The sequence below is a fragment of the Sciurus vulgaris genome (genome assembly GCF_902686455.1).
Source record: "Sciurus vulgaris genome assembly, chromosome: 16".
Classification (NCBI taxonomy): Eukaryota; Metazoa; Chordata; class Mammalia; order Rodentia; family Sciuridae; genus Sciurus; species Sciurus vulgaris.
In genome coordinates, this window is record NC_136477.1 from 74,029,121 (window position 1) to 74,042,948 (window position 13,828).

At 33.3% G+C, this 13,828-nt stretch overlaps 1 protein-coding gene and 1 long non-coding RNA gene across 2 annotated transcripts in view; both read left to right on the top strand.

Moving 5' to 3' along the window:
* LOC306646601 (uncharacterized protein) overlaps positions 1 to 13,828 on the top strand; it is a 234,870-nt gene that overhangs the window by 92,127 nt on the left and 128,915 nt on the right. The gene's annotated exons all lie outside the window — the stretch shown is intronic.
* LOC306646636 overlaps positions 1 to 13,828 on the top strand; it is a 71,824-nt gene that overhangs the window by 38,223 nt on the left and 19,773 nt on the right. The window contains exon 2 of the long non-coding RNA XR_013759908.1: positions 7,580 to 7,603. This is a non-coding gene — a long non-coding RNA (uncharacterized lncRNA). The remainder of the gene's footprint in view (positions 1 to 7,579; positions 7,604 to 13,828) is intronic.

Consider the following 13,828-nt stretch of genomic DNA (forward strand, 5'->3'; position numbering starts at 1 on the left):
CTAGATGCAATGAACAAACTATCTCCTTCTTGGTTAAGTGAATTCCATCTTCCAGCATTGCAGTTTCATGTGGGGAGATACTCCACCTCTCCAAGTCATTTCTGCTGTGGAACCCCAGTTTGGAACCTCTTTCTGCCTATGAAATGGTGAAAGTAGTGCTGTTTACCTTCTGGGGTGTGAATGAGATAGTCTGTGTTTGCACTTTGGCATAGGTCATGACTCATGATAAGCAATGCTATTGGTAACAATGGTGCTTTCACAGGTAGTCCAATGAACTTTTAACTCTATTCTCTGACCATACAAATATGGCCTATACAACTTTTGACTGTCAACTAACCTTTTGTAAATGTTACAGTTTTATATTATTACTGAAAACATAGACTTCTTAAAAGATAATGCAAAATATTTGAATTGATTCCTTGCAAGTCATCTGGTCATCATTTGTTTGTAATTTTTTCTTCAACAGAAAATGAAATCACCATTTTTTATCCTGGATAAAGTTCCACAACAACAGCCCAATACCAGGTAAAGGCAAAGTTTTTCAGTAAACACCTGAAGTTATTTTAAAGATAAATACCATACCCATTTGGTATGTTCTTAGAACTTTTTGTTACATAAAGTGTTTTTCAGTTCACAGTGCTTTTTTATGTGTGGGGGTTATTTATCAGCACTGGAATTGTGTTTTGATTACAGATAAGGTAACTTCTGTTCTGATGTTATTTAATCAGACCTAGATTTCATGAGAATTCTAGATACTTTTAAAGCTACTGCATGTGTTTCTTTGCTTTATAACTGATTTACAAGTGAATCTCATATCACATAATGCACAAACATGAAGGTTCCATATTTAGTCAAACTTTATTGAAACTATTATAAATCATAATACTGAAATGGGAATTTTTGGTTATGCAAAAAATTTGCTTATTATTTTATCACAAGGGAGTGCCTGCACATGGATGTAATAATTTCAATCAGTATTAGATATGAAGGTTAACCATAGTAATATTATTTTTAAAATAAAGTATTGACCAAAATTTTATATGTGTATACCACAGCGAATTTAATTTTATTTATATCCATAATGCACTAATTTTTAAATAAGTATAAATGAATAGAAGAAAGATTAGTAGAGTAGAGGAGAGGAGTGAAGGGGAAAACTGGTGACTGAATTGGAGTTAATTATGTTCCATGCTATTATCATTATGACAAAATGAATCCCATTCATATGTTTAACTATAAGGAGCTAACAATAATAAAAAACAAAATAATGTTTTTAGGTATTATTTGTTAATTAATGAAACTCAAAGTGGAAAAACAAGTTAAGTGCTTATTCCAATGACCATTTCACCTATTGAGATGAATTAGTGTTTCAATAGAAATTTTAAGAAGGTCTTTTATAATATAGAATATCAAATATCAAATATCAATATCAAATAGTGAGATGTCAGAGGTAGGCACCTCTCACCTCATTGTTTTCCATGGTAACTAAACCTGAGGATATCTGTCTCCTTCAGAACAAGCCCACAACTACCTACAAGAGGGTTTTTGAGACCACCAAAAATATATGAACATGTGTCATCACAATTTAGCAAGCATTCATTAATTTCTATGCCCAGATAATTCTACAAACATAGCAGTGAGCAAAGCTTGGTTTTCAGGATATTGTACTGATGTTCCAATCCCAAACACCTTAACCCCCCTGTAATTCACATGTTCTCCTATTCCTCCCTCTCCAGACATACTTACTAGCAGTTAATTGATAAACTAGGATTAAATATTATGTCCACTAAGTTTTAATCTAGGATTCATTTTTGGTTTATAAGGCAGTGACTTCCTAATATACGTGAGGCTCACAGCACATAGTTTAAATTTTGCATTCTCTAATAACATCACATACACTTGTCTTGTCTCATTAGATTGAAAGCTCCATGAAGGCAGGGACTCTGATTTTTCTCACTAATGTGCTGGGTATATTAGACTCTAGTTTCAGATGAGATAATAATCTGTTTCCCGTCTCCTGTACTTTCTTATCTTTTAAAAACTTCTCTGTATTTAAATTTCACATTTAAAGAGATGGGAAAATAAAGTCTATCAAAGTCATTGAAATATAGTTAATCTGTTTTTGTACAATATTAATTCTCTGTACATAGAGTTGATGTCAGAGGAGAGGTTTCAATGGAAAAAAGAACATAAAACTTCCATTCAAAATAAAATAAACCTACTTAAAGATTTATCCACAGGGCTGGGGATACAGCTCAGTTGATAGAGTGCTTGCCTTGCAAGCATAAGGCCCTGGGTTTGATCCTCAGCACTGCAAAAAAAAAAAAAAAAAAAAAAAAATTATCCACAAATATTCTATGTCAGTATTCTATTGCCAATATTCACAAAGTTGTGGTATTTGTGTACCATATCATTTTTTTTTTAAATAATGGAATTAGGAGAGCATTTTACCACTAAACTCTCTTTCCAGGAAGGGTCCATAAAACAGTAAACATAGCTATTAATTGTGTTTGAAGGTCAAAGAAAGCACTTTTTACCACTGCACTAAAACTTTCACAGGGAAAGTAAATCACCCCATATGTGCTTGCTCAACTCCACAACACAAGTGTGATGTGTACTTTCTACCTTGTTAAGGGAATGATGTCAGATTAGCTATGTGATTAATGACTTACAATGTGGTTTGGTTATATTTGAGCTGCCAAGTTTTATTTATTTTTTAAAATATATTTTTAGTTGTCAATGGACCTTTATTTTTATTTATTTATATGTGGAGCTGAGAATTGAACCCAGTGCCTCATGCATGCTAGGCAAGCACTCTACCACTGAGCCATAACTCCAGCCCTGCCAAGTTTTATTTTGCATAGCTTTTTATTTTTTATTTGTTCTAATTAGTTATACATGACAGTAGAATGCATTTGAAAAATCATGTATAAATGGAGTAATAACTCTTCCTGTTGTACATGATAAAGAATCACACCAGTCATGTAGTCATGTAGGCACATAAGGCAATAATATCTGATTCCTTCTACTATTCTTTCTACTCCCATATCCCCTTCCCCTCTGCCTAATCCAAAGTACCTCTATTCTTCCCATTCCAACCCCACTGTGAATTAGCCTCCACATGCCAGAGAAAATGTTTGGCCTTTGGTTATTTGAGATTGACTTATTTTGCTTAGCATATTTTCCAGTTCCATCAATTTGTCAGCAAATGCCATGATTTTATTCTTCTTTAATGCAGAATATTATTCTATTCTGTACGTATACTATGGTTTCTTCATCTGTTGAAGAGCCTCTAGGTTGATTCCAAAGTTTAGCTATTGTAAATTGAACTGCTGTTAACATTGAAGTGGCTGTGTCATCATAGTATGCTGATTTTAAGCCTTTTGGGTATAAACTGAGGAGTGGGATAACTACGTCAAATGGTAGTTCCATCCCATATTTTCTGAGGAATGTTAATACCACTTTCCATAATGCTTGCACCAATTTGCAGTCCCACCAGCAATGTATGAGTGTATGTTTTTCCTCAAATCCTAACCTAACATCCTAACATTTATTTTTGCTCATATTCCTGGTAATTGCCATTCTGACTGGAGTGACATGAAATCTTAAAATAGTTTTGATTTGCATTTCTCTTATTGTTAGAGCTGTTATTTTTTCATATATTTGTTGGATCAATTATATTTCTTCTTCTATAAACTGTTCAGTTCCTTAGCTCAATTTTGGATTGGGTTATTTTTTTTTTTCTTTTTTGGCATTAAGTTCTTTGAGTTCTTAAATATCCTAGAGATTAATGCTCTATCAGATGTACATGTGGTAAGGATTTTCTCCCATTCTGTAGGCTCTCTCTTCATCTTATTGATTTTTTCCTTTACTGAGAAGAAGCTTTTATGTTTGAATCCATTGCATTTATTGATTCTTGATTTTACTTCTTGCACTTTAGAAGTACTGTTTAGGATGTCAGTTCCTAAGTTGACATGGTGAAGATTTGGTCCTACTTTTTCTTCTATTAGGCACCATGTCTCTATTCTAGTGCCTAAGTGTTTGATCCACTTTGAACTTGTACAGGGTGAGAGATAGGGGTTAAATTTTATTTTGTTACATATGGATTTTAAGTTTCCCCAGCACCATTTGTTGAAGAGGCTATCTTTTCTCCAATGTATGTTTTTAGCACCTTTGTCCAGTATGAGATAACTATATTTATGCGGGCTTATCTTTGGGTCTTCTATTCTGTACCATTAGTCTACTTGTCTGTTTTGGTGCCAATACCATGCTGTTTCTGTTACTATGACTCTGTAGTATAGTTTAAGTTTGGTATTGTGATGCTGCCTGCTTCACTTTCCTTGCTAAAAATTGTTTTGGTCATTTTGGGTCTCTTTTCTGGTCTGGGGGTCTACTGGGGATTAAACTCAGGGGCACTCACCCACTGAGCCACATCCCCAGTCCTATTTTATATTTTGTTTAAAGACAGGGCTGTGTTGATTAGCATCTCACTTTTCCTGAGCCTGGCTATGAACTTGCAATCCTCCTGTCTGAACGCCCCGAACCACTGGGATTATCAGCATGCACCACTGCACCTGGCTTATATTTTTCCAAATGAATTTCATGATTACTTTTTCTATTTCTATGAAGAATGTCTTGTGAATTTTAATGGGAATTGCATTAAACTTGTGTAATGCTTTTGGAAGTATGATCATTTTGACAATATCAATTCTGCCTTTTCAGGAGCATGTAAGATCTTCCCATCTTCTACAATTTTCTTTAATTTTTCTCTTTAGTGCTCTGTAGATTTTATTGTAGAGATCTTTAACCTCTTTTGTTAAATTGATTTCCATGTGTTTTATATTTTTTGAGGTTTTTGTGAATGGGGTAGATTTTCTAATTTTTCCACAGATTCATCAATTATGTATAGGAATTTGGTTAATTTATGGGTATTGGTTTTATATCCTTCTACTTCACTGAATACATTTGTTAGTTCTAGAAGTTTTCTTGTGGAATTTTTGGGATCTTATAAAGTATCATGTCATTGGCAATTGTGATAGTTTGAGTTTTTCTTTCCTATTCATATTCTTTTAATTTTTTTCTTCTGTCTAATTGGTCTGGCTAGAATTCCAAGAATTGTGTTGAACAGAAGTAGTGAAAGAGGCATCCTTGTCTCATTCCAATTTTTAGAGGAAATGCTTTTAAATTTTTCTTCAATCAGAATGATGTTGGCCTTGGGTTTAGCATATGTACCTTTTATAATGTTGAGATATGTTCCTACTATCCCTAGTTTTTCTTTTTTTTTTAACATGAATGGATGCTGTATTTTGTCATGCTTTTTCTGTATCCATTGAGATGATCATGTGGTTCTTGTTTTTTAGTCTATTAATGTGATGAATTATGTTTGTTGATTTCCATATTTTATAACCTTGCATCCCTGGATTGAACCACGCTTTATTGTGGTACACTATTTTAAAATATGTTTTTGTATGCAACTTGCCATAATTTTATAGATAACTTTTGCATCTATGTTCATCAGGGATGTTGCTCTGAAATTTTCTTTCCTTCATGTGTCTTTGTCTGGTTTTGGCATCACAGTGATACTAACCTCATAGAATAAGTTTGGAAAGGTTGCTTTTTTTTCTATTTCTGAAATAACTTGGAGAGTATTGATGTTAATAGTTCTTTGAAGGTCTTGTAGAACTTGACTGAGAGAATCCATCTGGTCCTGAACTTTACTTGATTGGTAGATATTTGATGGTTTAAAATCAGCATACTAGGGCTGGGGAGATAGCTCAGTCGGTAGAGTGCTTGCCTCACATGCACAAGGCCCTGAGTTTGATCCCCAGCACCGCAAAAAAAAAAAAAAAATCAGCATACTATAGTAACACAGTCACATCAATGTTTATAGCCACTCAATTTACAATAGCTCAACTGTGGAACCAACCTAGATGCACTTCAGTAGATGAATGGGTAAAGAAATTTTGGTATATATACACAATGGAATATTACTCAACCATGAAGAAGAATAATAAAATTATATCATTCACATTTAAATGCATGGAGGTGGAAAATATCATGCTAAGTGAAATAACCCAATTTCAAAAAAAAAAAAAAACAAAGGCAAAATATTTTCTCTGATAAATGGATGATACATAATGGGGGGGGTGCTGGGGGGTTAAGAGAAAAATGGAGAAACTTTGGTTTGTGTAGAGAGAAATGAGGTGAGGCAAGGGGTTGGGGGAAGAAAAGATAATGGAATGAGACAAATGTCATTACCATGTGTACATGCATGATTACATGAATGGTGTGAATCTACATCATGTACAGACATAGAAATAAAAAGTTGTTCTGCATTTGTGTACAATGAATCAAAACACAGACTGTAAAAATAAAGATAAATAAAATTTTAAAATAAATAAATGAATTGTATATGTCCTTCTGATTCAGATTGGGTAGGTCATATGTCTCTAGAAATTTGTCAATGTCTTCAAGACTTTCTATTTTATTGGAGTGTAAATTTTAAAAGTTTCTAATTGTCTTCTGTATTTCAGTTGTGTTCATCCTGATATTTCTATTTTCAGCACAAATTTTAATTTGAGTTTTCTTTCTCATTCTCTTCATTAGTGTGGCTAGGTGTTTACCAATTTTATTTAGTTTTTCAAAAAAATAACCTTTTGTTTTGCCAATGTTTTGAATTGTTTCTATTGTTTCAATTTTATTGATTTTTAGCTCTGAATTTATTTCCTATCTTCTACTGCTTTTCATGTTGATTTGTTCCTCTTCTTCTAAAACTTTGAGATATAATGTGTGGTCATTTATTTGTTAACTCTATTATTTTAAATAGTGAGCTCAATTCAATAATCCTTTTAACACTGCCTTCATACTGTCCCAGAGATTTTAATACATTGTTTGATATTCTCATTTACCTCTATTTTTTAAATTTTCATCCCTGATTTCTTCTGCTATCCATTCATTAATCAGTAGCATATTATTTAGTCCCCAGGTGTTAGAGAAACTTCTATTTTTTCTTGTTTTATAATTGATTCGTAAATTTATTCCATTAAGATCTGATAGATTGCAGGGCATTTTCTCTGTTTTTTTTTTTTTTTTTTTTTTTTGTATTTGCTAAGAGTTGCTTTGTGGCATAAGATATAAGCTATTTAAAGAAGGATCTATGTGCTGCATAGAAGAGAGTATATTTACTCATTGATGGATGAAATATTGTATGTGTCCATTAAATCTAAATTACTGATTGTATTATTTAGTTATAGTTCTATAGTTCTCTGTTTAATTCTTGTTTGAAAGATCCGTCCAGTAGTGAGACAGGTATGTTGAAGTCACCCATTATTATTGTGTTGTGGTCTATTTGCTTCTTGAAATTGAGAAGGGTTTGTTTGATGTATATAGATGCTTCATTATTTGGGGCATAAATATTTATTATTGTATGACTTGCTGATATCTAATTTTCTTAAGCTTTGTGAAATATTCCTAGTCCCTTCTGATTAATGTTGGCTTTATCTGATATGAGGATTGAAACACATGCTTGTTTATACAACACATGTGAGTGATATGTTTTTTCCCATCCTTTCACCTTCAGGTTTTGGATGTCTTTGCTTATGAGGTGAGTCTCTAGGAAATAGCATGTCATTGGATCTTGTTTTATAACCCAATCTGACAGTCTATGTCTTTTGATTAATGAGTTTAGGCCACTAACATTCAAAGTTATTATTGAGAAAAGATTTGTGTTCCCAGACATTTTGGTTTATTTCTGGTTTTTAATTTGACTTAGTCTCTGCTTTGATTAACTAATCCTTTAGTGTAGTCCTCCCTTTTCTGGTTTTCACTTTTTAAAAATTTTATCCTCATAGAACATTTTGTTTAGAACATTCTGTAGTGCAGGCTTTGTAGTTGTTGATTGTTTTGACTTTTGTTTATCATGGAAGGTTTTCATTTCATTTTCAAATCTGAAGTTTAATTTTGCCAGATATAACATTCTTTGTTGACATCCATTTTCTTTCAGAGCTTGATATATATTATTCCAGGACCTCCTATCTTTCAGGGTCTGAGTTGAGAAATCCAGTTGAGATCTGAATTTTTTTTCCCCTATACATAATTTGATTTATTTTCTGTCCAGCCTTTAAAATTCTATCTTTATTCTGTATGTTAGTCATTCTCATGATATTGTGACTTGGTGTGGGTCTGTTGCAATTTTGTACATTTGGATCCTATAAGTCTCTTTATTTGACTTTTCATTTCATTCTTTAAGTTTGAGGGATTTTCTGAGAAGATTGTGTATTCCTTTAATTTGTATCTCCATGCCTTCATCTATCCTGATAAATTTTAAATTTGGTCTTTTCATGTTATCTCATAATTCTTGGAAGTTCCATTCATGGTTTCTTACTGCATTTCCCACTTTAATGTCAAGTCTATACATTTTGTTTTCATAACCTGTCTTCCTAGTGGTCTAATGTGTTGGTGATACTTTCCATTGAATTTCTAATTTGGTTTATTGATTCCTTCATTTCAAGGAATTCCATTTGATTTCACAATCTGTAGTTTTTTATCCAAAAAAGGTTTTTTTCACCTTCTTGAATTATTTCTGATTTCACTGCTTCCATCATCCTTTATGTTATGAATCAGTTTAACTGTGTATATTCTAAATTCCTTCCCTAGCATTTTTTCTATGGTTTTGTCAATAAAATCTATTATTAGAGCATCTTGGGTTGTTTGATGCACTTTGTTCCCTTGTTTTGTTCATGTTGTTTTTGTGTCTTCCCATCTAGCAGTAGGATCCGAAGGAGCACAATTTCTACTTTGTAGACTTCCAGTATCTCTGAAGGTTTCCAATATGTTGTCTTTATATTTATTTATTTATTTATTTATTTGTGGTGCTGGGGATTAAACCCAAGGCCTTGTGCTTGCGAGGCAGGCACTCTACCAACTGAGCTATCTCCCTAGCCCCTTATGTTCCCTTTAAGGGGGAAACCAATATTAATAGCACCCAATTCAAACAATATACATCCTTAAACCAAACAGCTCTCATTAACACTTCTACAGCTTTGGTATAATAAACAAATAATGAGTCAATTATTGTTTGCAATATGAACAGTATGTTTGCTAAAAGAATTCACAATTTTAAATGGTGGACAAAGAGAGAACATAAGTGGTGTAGAATGTGATCTTCAGAAAGAAGTAGAAGAGAAGAGACAAGTAAGAAATTATAGAAAGAATGAAAGAGGAATTAATAGAGGTTGGGTAATAGCAAGAGAATAGAGAGAAAGAATCCAGGGTGTCAGACAAGTGAGAGAAAAAATATGTCCAAAATAAAAGAAAAATAAAAAAGTAAAAATATAAAAGTACACAAAATTGTAATATATTACTCAAACCTCCCTTTCCTCAATAAACTGATGCATGAAGAGTACTTCGTTTCAAAAATTAGAGATGTGTGAGAGAGAAAAATCTTGATGGAAAATTAATAATTTTTTCCATTGGCATTCAAAAGTTTCTCAGCTTCCTTTCTCAGTCAATGGGTGGGGTTGTCAAGAATTTGATGGTAGCTCTGGTCTGGTGGATGCCAAACCAGCTGGCTGGGCAAGCTGATAGCAAGATGCCCTCACTCTCAATCCCAACCTTCTGATTCATTGAAGCCAACCCCATCCATCCATGCCCACCTCAGGACTCATGGAGCTAGGGAGAACCTGGCTCTCTCTAGTCTCTCCTACCTGCACTCCCCCCAGGGTAAAGAACTTCCAGTCTCTGACCCTCCACAGGATTGCTAGGCCCAGACTAGCCCCTAGAGACCCAGCTGAAAACTCACAGATGTGGGCTTCTGAGTCCCCAAGCTCCACCATGCTGTAGTCCCAATATCCTCATGTTGTTCCAGTTAGTAACTAGAGAGACTACCAGCAATGTGCTTACACAAAGGAATGACCACATGAAGAATCAGCAAGATGACAGCTACTATCACACCCAGCAGGAAGTCCTCAGGTGCAACCAAACCTGTAGGCATATTGACAATGAACCTTCAGGTCCTAACTGGTATCTCCAGATGGTGGTGGCTGTCCTAAGAGGGCAGAGATAGTGGCAAATGTGAAGACATTCTGATTTTGGATCATAAGATCCTGGCTGGTGTTCCAAGGTGGAGTAAGCCACATACAACCAAACCTGCTGGCACCTTGATAGTAGACCTGTAGGTCTCAGCCAGAGGGCTACGGTGGCACTGGTGGTGGTGGTACTGGTGGTGGCAGCAGTGGCAGCAGCTGCTGCCATAGCTTTTAAATGTTTAATACTGTAAGAAGTATGAACACTTAATTATTAATATTCATTTTTACTAACAGTTCTAAAGACTGAGTAAAATAGAAATTAAGATATTCATTATTAAATGTGTGAGAGTCTTGATTAATATCTTGATAATATAGACAGAAGGACAAATTTTGAGACTGATAAAAAGACATTTAATATAATGGCTTAAATATTATGACTTCATGCAATTAATGTTCAGTGGGTAAGTCCTTCAATGTTTTTTGATATGCTATAGTTCATTTTGAATTTCAGTTCAGCAAATGTTTAAGTATACAAATTTCAGGTTTTGTATTTTGTAAAGAAAAAGTGACAGATTTGAGCTTCTGTGGGGATTTAAAAGTCAAAAACCACTTGGGGTTGGGTTTGTGACTCAGTGATAGAGCACTTAGCTCTAGAATTTTTGAGGCACTGGGTTCAATTCTTAGTAGCACATATAAATAAATGAATAAAATTAAGGTCTATCAACATCTAAAAAATATTTTTTTTGAAAACATGGAACATCATAGCACATATTTCTGCATATGTGCACACAGCCCAATTGTTAGAGAGGGATGAATTGGAGTTAGAGTCTACTGTCCTGGGCAAAAGAGAAAACTAGCTTACGTTATTTATGCTAGTTTTTATCTTTTCTCACTTTTCAGAAATTTTGATCATTTGAAAAAAATTCTCGATCTTATAAAACGAATTACATGAAATCAAATATTTATTTTTCTAGCATTCTTTCCTACACACTTATTTTATTTAGAAGCACTAACAAAAAGAATTTCAAAAAGTATAGTGTGGGTATGAAGGCAAATCTATAATTCTAAAGAAAGAAAACAAGAGCAAGACAGCAGATGTCTCTGCTTCCAGCAAGTGGTAGTTACTTAATTCACCCTGTCCTTCACTAGGGTACTTAGATTGTGGAAATCACCAGACAGCAAGGAGAAAAACCTTTTTTTTTCCTCATCCCCAACTCCAGCTAAAATATACTAGGAACTCTATAGTTGCAGCCCAAAGTGGATTTTTGAGTGGTACAAATAAGTAGAATTCTCCACTTACTTTGTAGATAGATTTTTGTTGCTTATATAATCATCTTGCAAATATTCTTTTTGGCACAATTCTGGGATCAAAGTATCAGAAATAAGACTTGGATCCCACCATGCTGCACAGTGTAATTAAGGCACATACTAGGAGCTTGGCACAAAAGTTGGCATACAGACATAGTATAAGTAGAGAACATAATAGAAACATATAACTAAGTGCTAAGCAGCACATTCATAGTCTATAAGTTCATGAAGACACAAGTTACCATAGTATATTTTATTAGTTAGACACTGCTAATATATTAGCAATAGAGATATTTATTAAGAGATGGTTTCATGTTGATTTATAAATTTAAAGAGGAAAAGATCAGGCAATGTAGGTGTTTGTAACATAAACCATTGATATTTTTCTGCTTTCAGTGCCCTTTTAGCAGATATTTAAATTGTAATTAATTCCAACCAGTAAAATGAAGAAATGGGGCAAAGATTATTCTCTATGAGTAAAACCACATAAAAATACTACCAAAACTTCCACTCCTGTTCAAATGTTTATGCCTGAGCCCAAAGACTACTTCTTTGGAACCATTGTTCTAGGTCTGATTGTTTTGTAAAAAGCAGTTTTGTGATTTTTTTGGATATCACTTGATATATTTATGCAGCCCATTTTCTGTTTTGTCTAAAACATAATTCTGGGAAAGACTCAAAATCTCTACTAACTCCTCTGTGAAGTCTTTCTGACTCTTGTCTTCCTCCCAGCACTCATCCCGTCTTCCTATTTTACCACCTATATTCTGAAAGAAGCTTCATAACTCCTAAACTCTTTAATATTTGAACTATCTTTTCACTTTTAGGCTTCTATTATATTTATGTTCAACTACAGTGCTTTCAGTAAAGATGAACAGCAGTAAATATGTGCCTGTTTAATTTAGAGGATTTCTGTTTTGTTTTTTGTTTGTTAATAGTGAAATGTAAAAGAGGTTACTACTCTATAGTCAAAAGATTCCTTTAAAATTCCATGCCTTTTAAATATTTTTATATCATGTTATTAAGATATTTATACCAATGCTGACAGTAGCAGGTGAAAAGATTAAAAATTGAAAAATAATTTTATCTAAAGCTTTTATGTTAAGGCTTGGATTTACTTTTGTTTGAAGTGGGAAGTATGTTAAATTTGATTTCTTCAAAATGTGAATGTTAAGATTAGATTTTTACAGCAGAGGTAGAAGCTTGCATAAAACACTTGTGATATGTTAAGACAGACCTAAGGCTACAGCTGCTTTTCAATGTGATTGCTTTAGTTTTTCTAAAATAAGTGAGGTTTTGGGGCTGAGGCTGTAGATCAGTGGTAGAGCACTTGCCTAGTACGTGTGAGGTACTGGGTTCAATCCTGAGCACTGCATAAATATAAATAAATAAAATAAAAGTATGTTGTCTGCCTACAACTAAATTTTTTTTTTTAAATTAGTGAGGTTTTGTATGGGAAAATAACAAAATTATCCAGAAAAGTCATATTCAAATTGAATTTTTAAGTTGAAGTATAGAGCCACAGTCATATTTATTTGATTTAACTACACACAGTATTTTCCAAAACAAGTATTTGGCAAAGTTCTGTTAAACAATATATGTAAAAAATTTTATAAACTTGATAATAAAAAAGACATATAATGCATTTTTTAGAAGTGGGCTAAAGATTTGAAGACTGTTCACAAATGAAGATACACAAAATACCAGTAAGAATAAGAAAGAAATTAGTAATCAGGGAAATTCAAATTAATATCTTAGTGACATATTGTTACACATCTAATAAACTGACCAAAATACAAAAGGCTAACAACCTCATGTTGGCAAGATTTTGGAGCAACTGCAACTGGAAATCCCCTGTTGTATTTCTGAGAATATAAAATGGTACCAAATTTTGGGAAACAAGAGAGCATTTTTTTTTATTTTTGTTTGTGAAATTAAGTGTTGACATCAAATCTGAGTTCCATCAATTTCACTCTGATGTTTTACCAAAGAGAAATGAAAATATAGGTCACAAAGATAATATTTAGTGACATTTTATTCACAATAGATAAAACCATAGTTTGAAATCTACCAATAGGATAATAAATATACTATGATAGATTACATTGAATAATACATTGAATAATATTTAGTAAAGTCCTTTAATGCATTACTGACAAATGAGACAGAAATTAATAACCAAGCTTGATAACTAAAGTATGTCTTAAATAAAAAATATAAACTCTGGTGTCTTTTGTATAAAATTCTGGCAGTTAAATAATCATTGAGAAAATATCAAAATAGTGATTGCTTCTGGAGTGATAGAGTTAAAATTGGCTGGTGTAAACAGTGGGATGGATTTGAATGCTTGTCAAGCATAAAGATACAGCCATGGGACAGGGCTGCATAAGAAAGTATGTTCCAGTGGTTGTGGTGGTACATGTCTATAATCCTAGCAGCTCCAGATTCTGAGGCAGGAGGATCATATTTTTGAAGCCTGCCTCAGCAACTTAGTG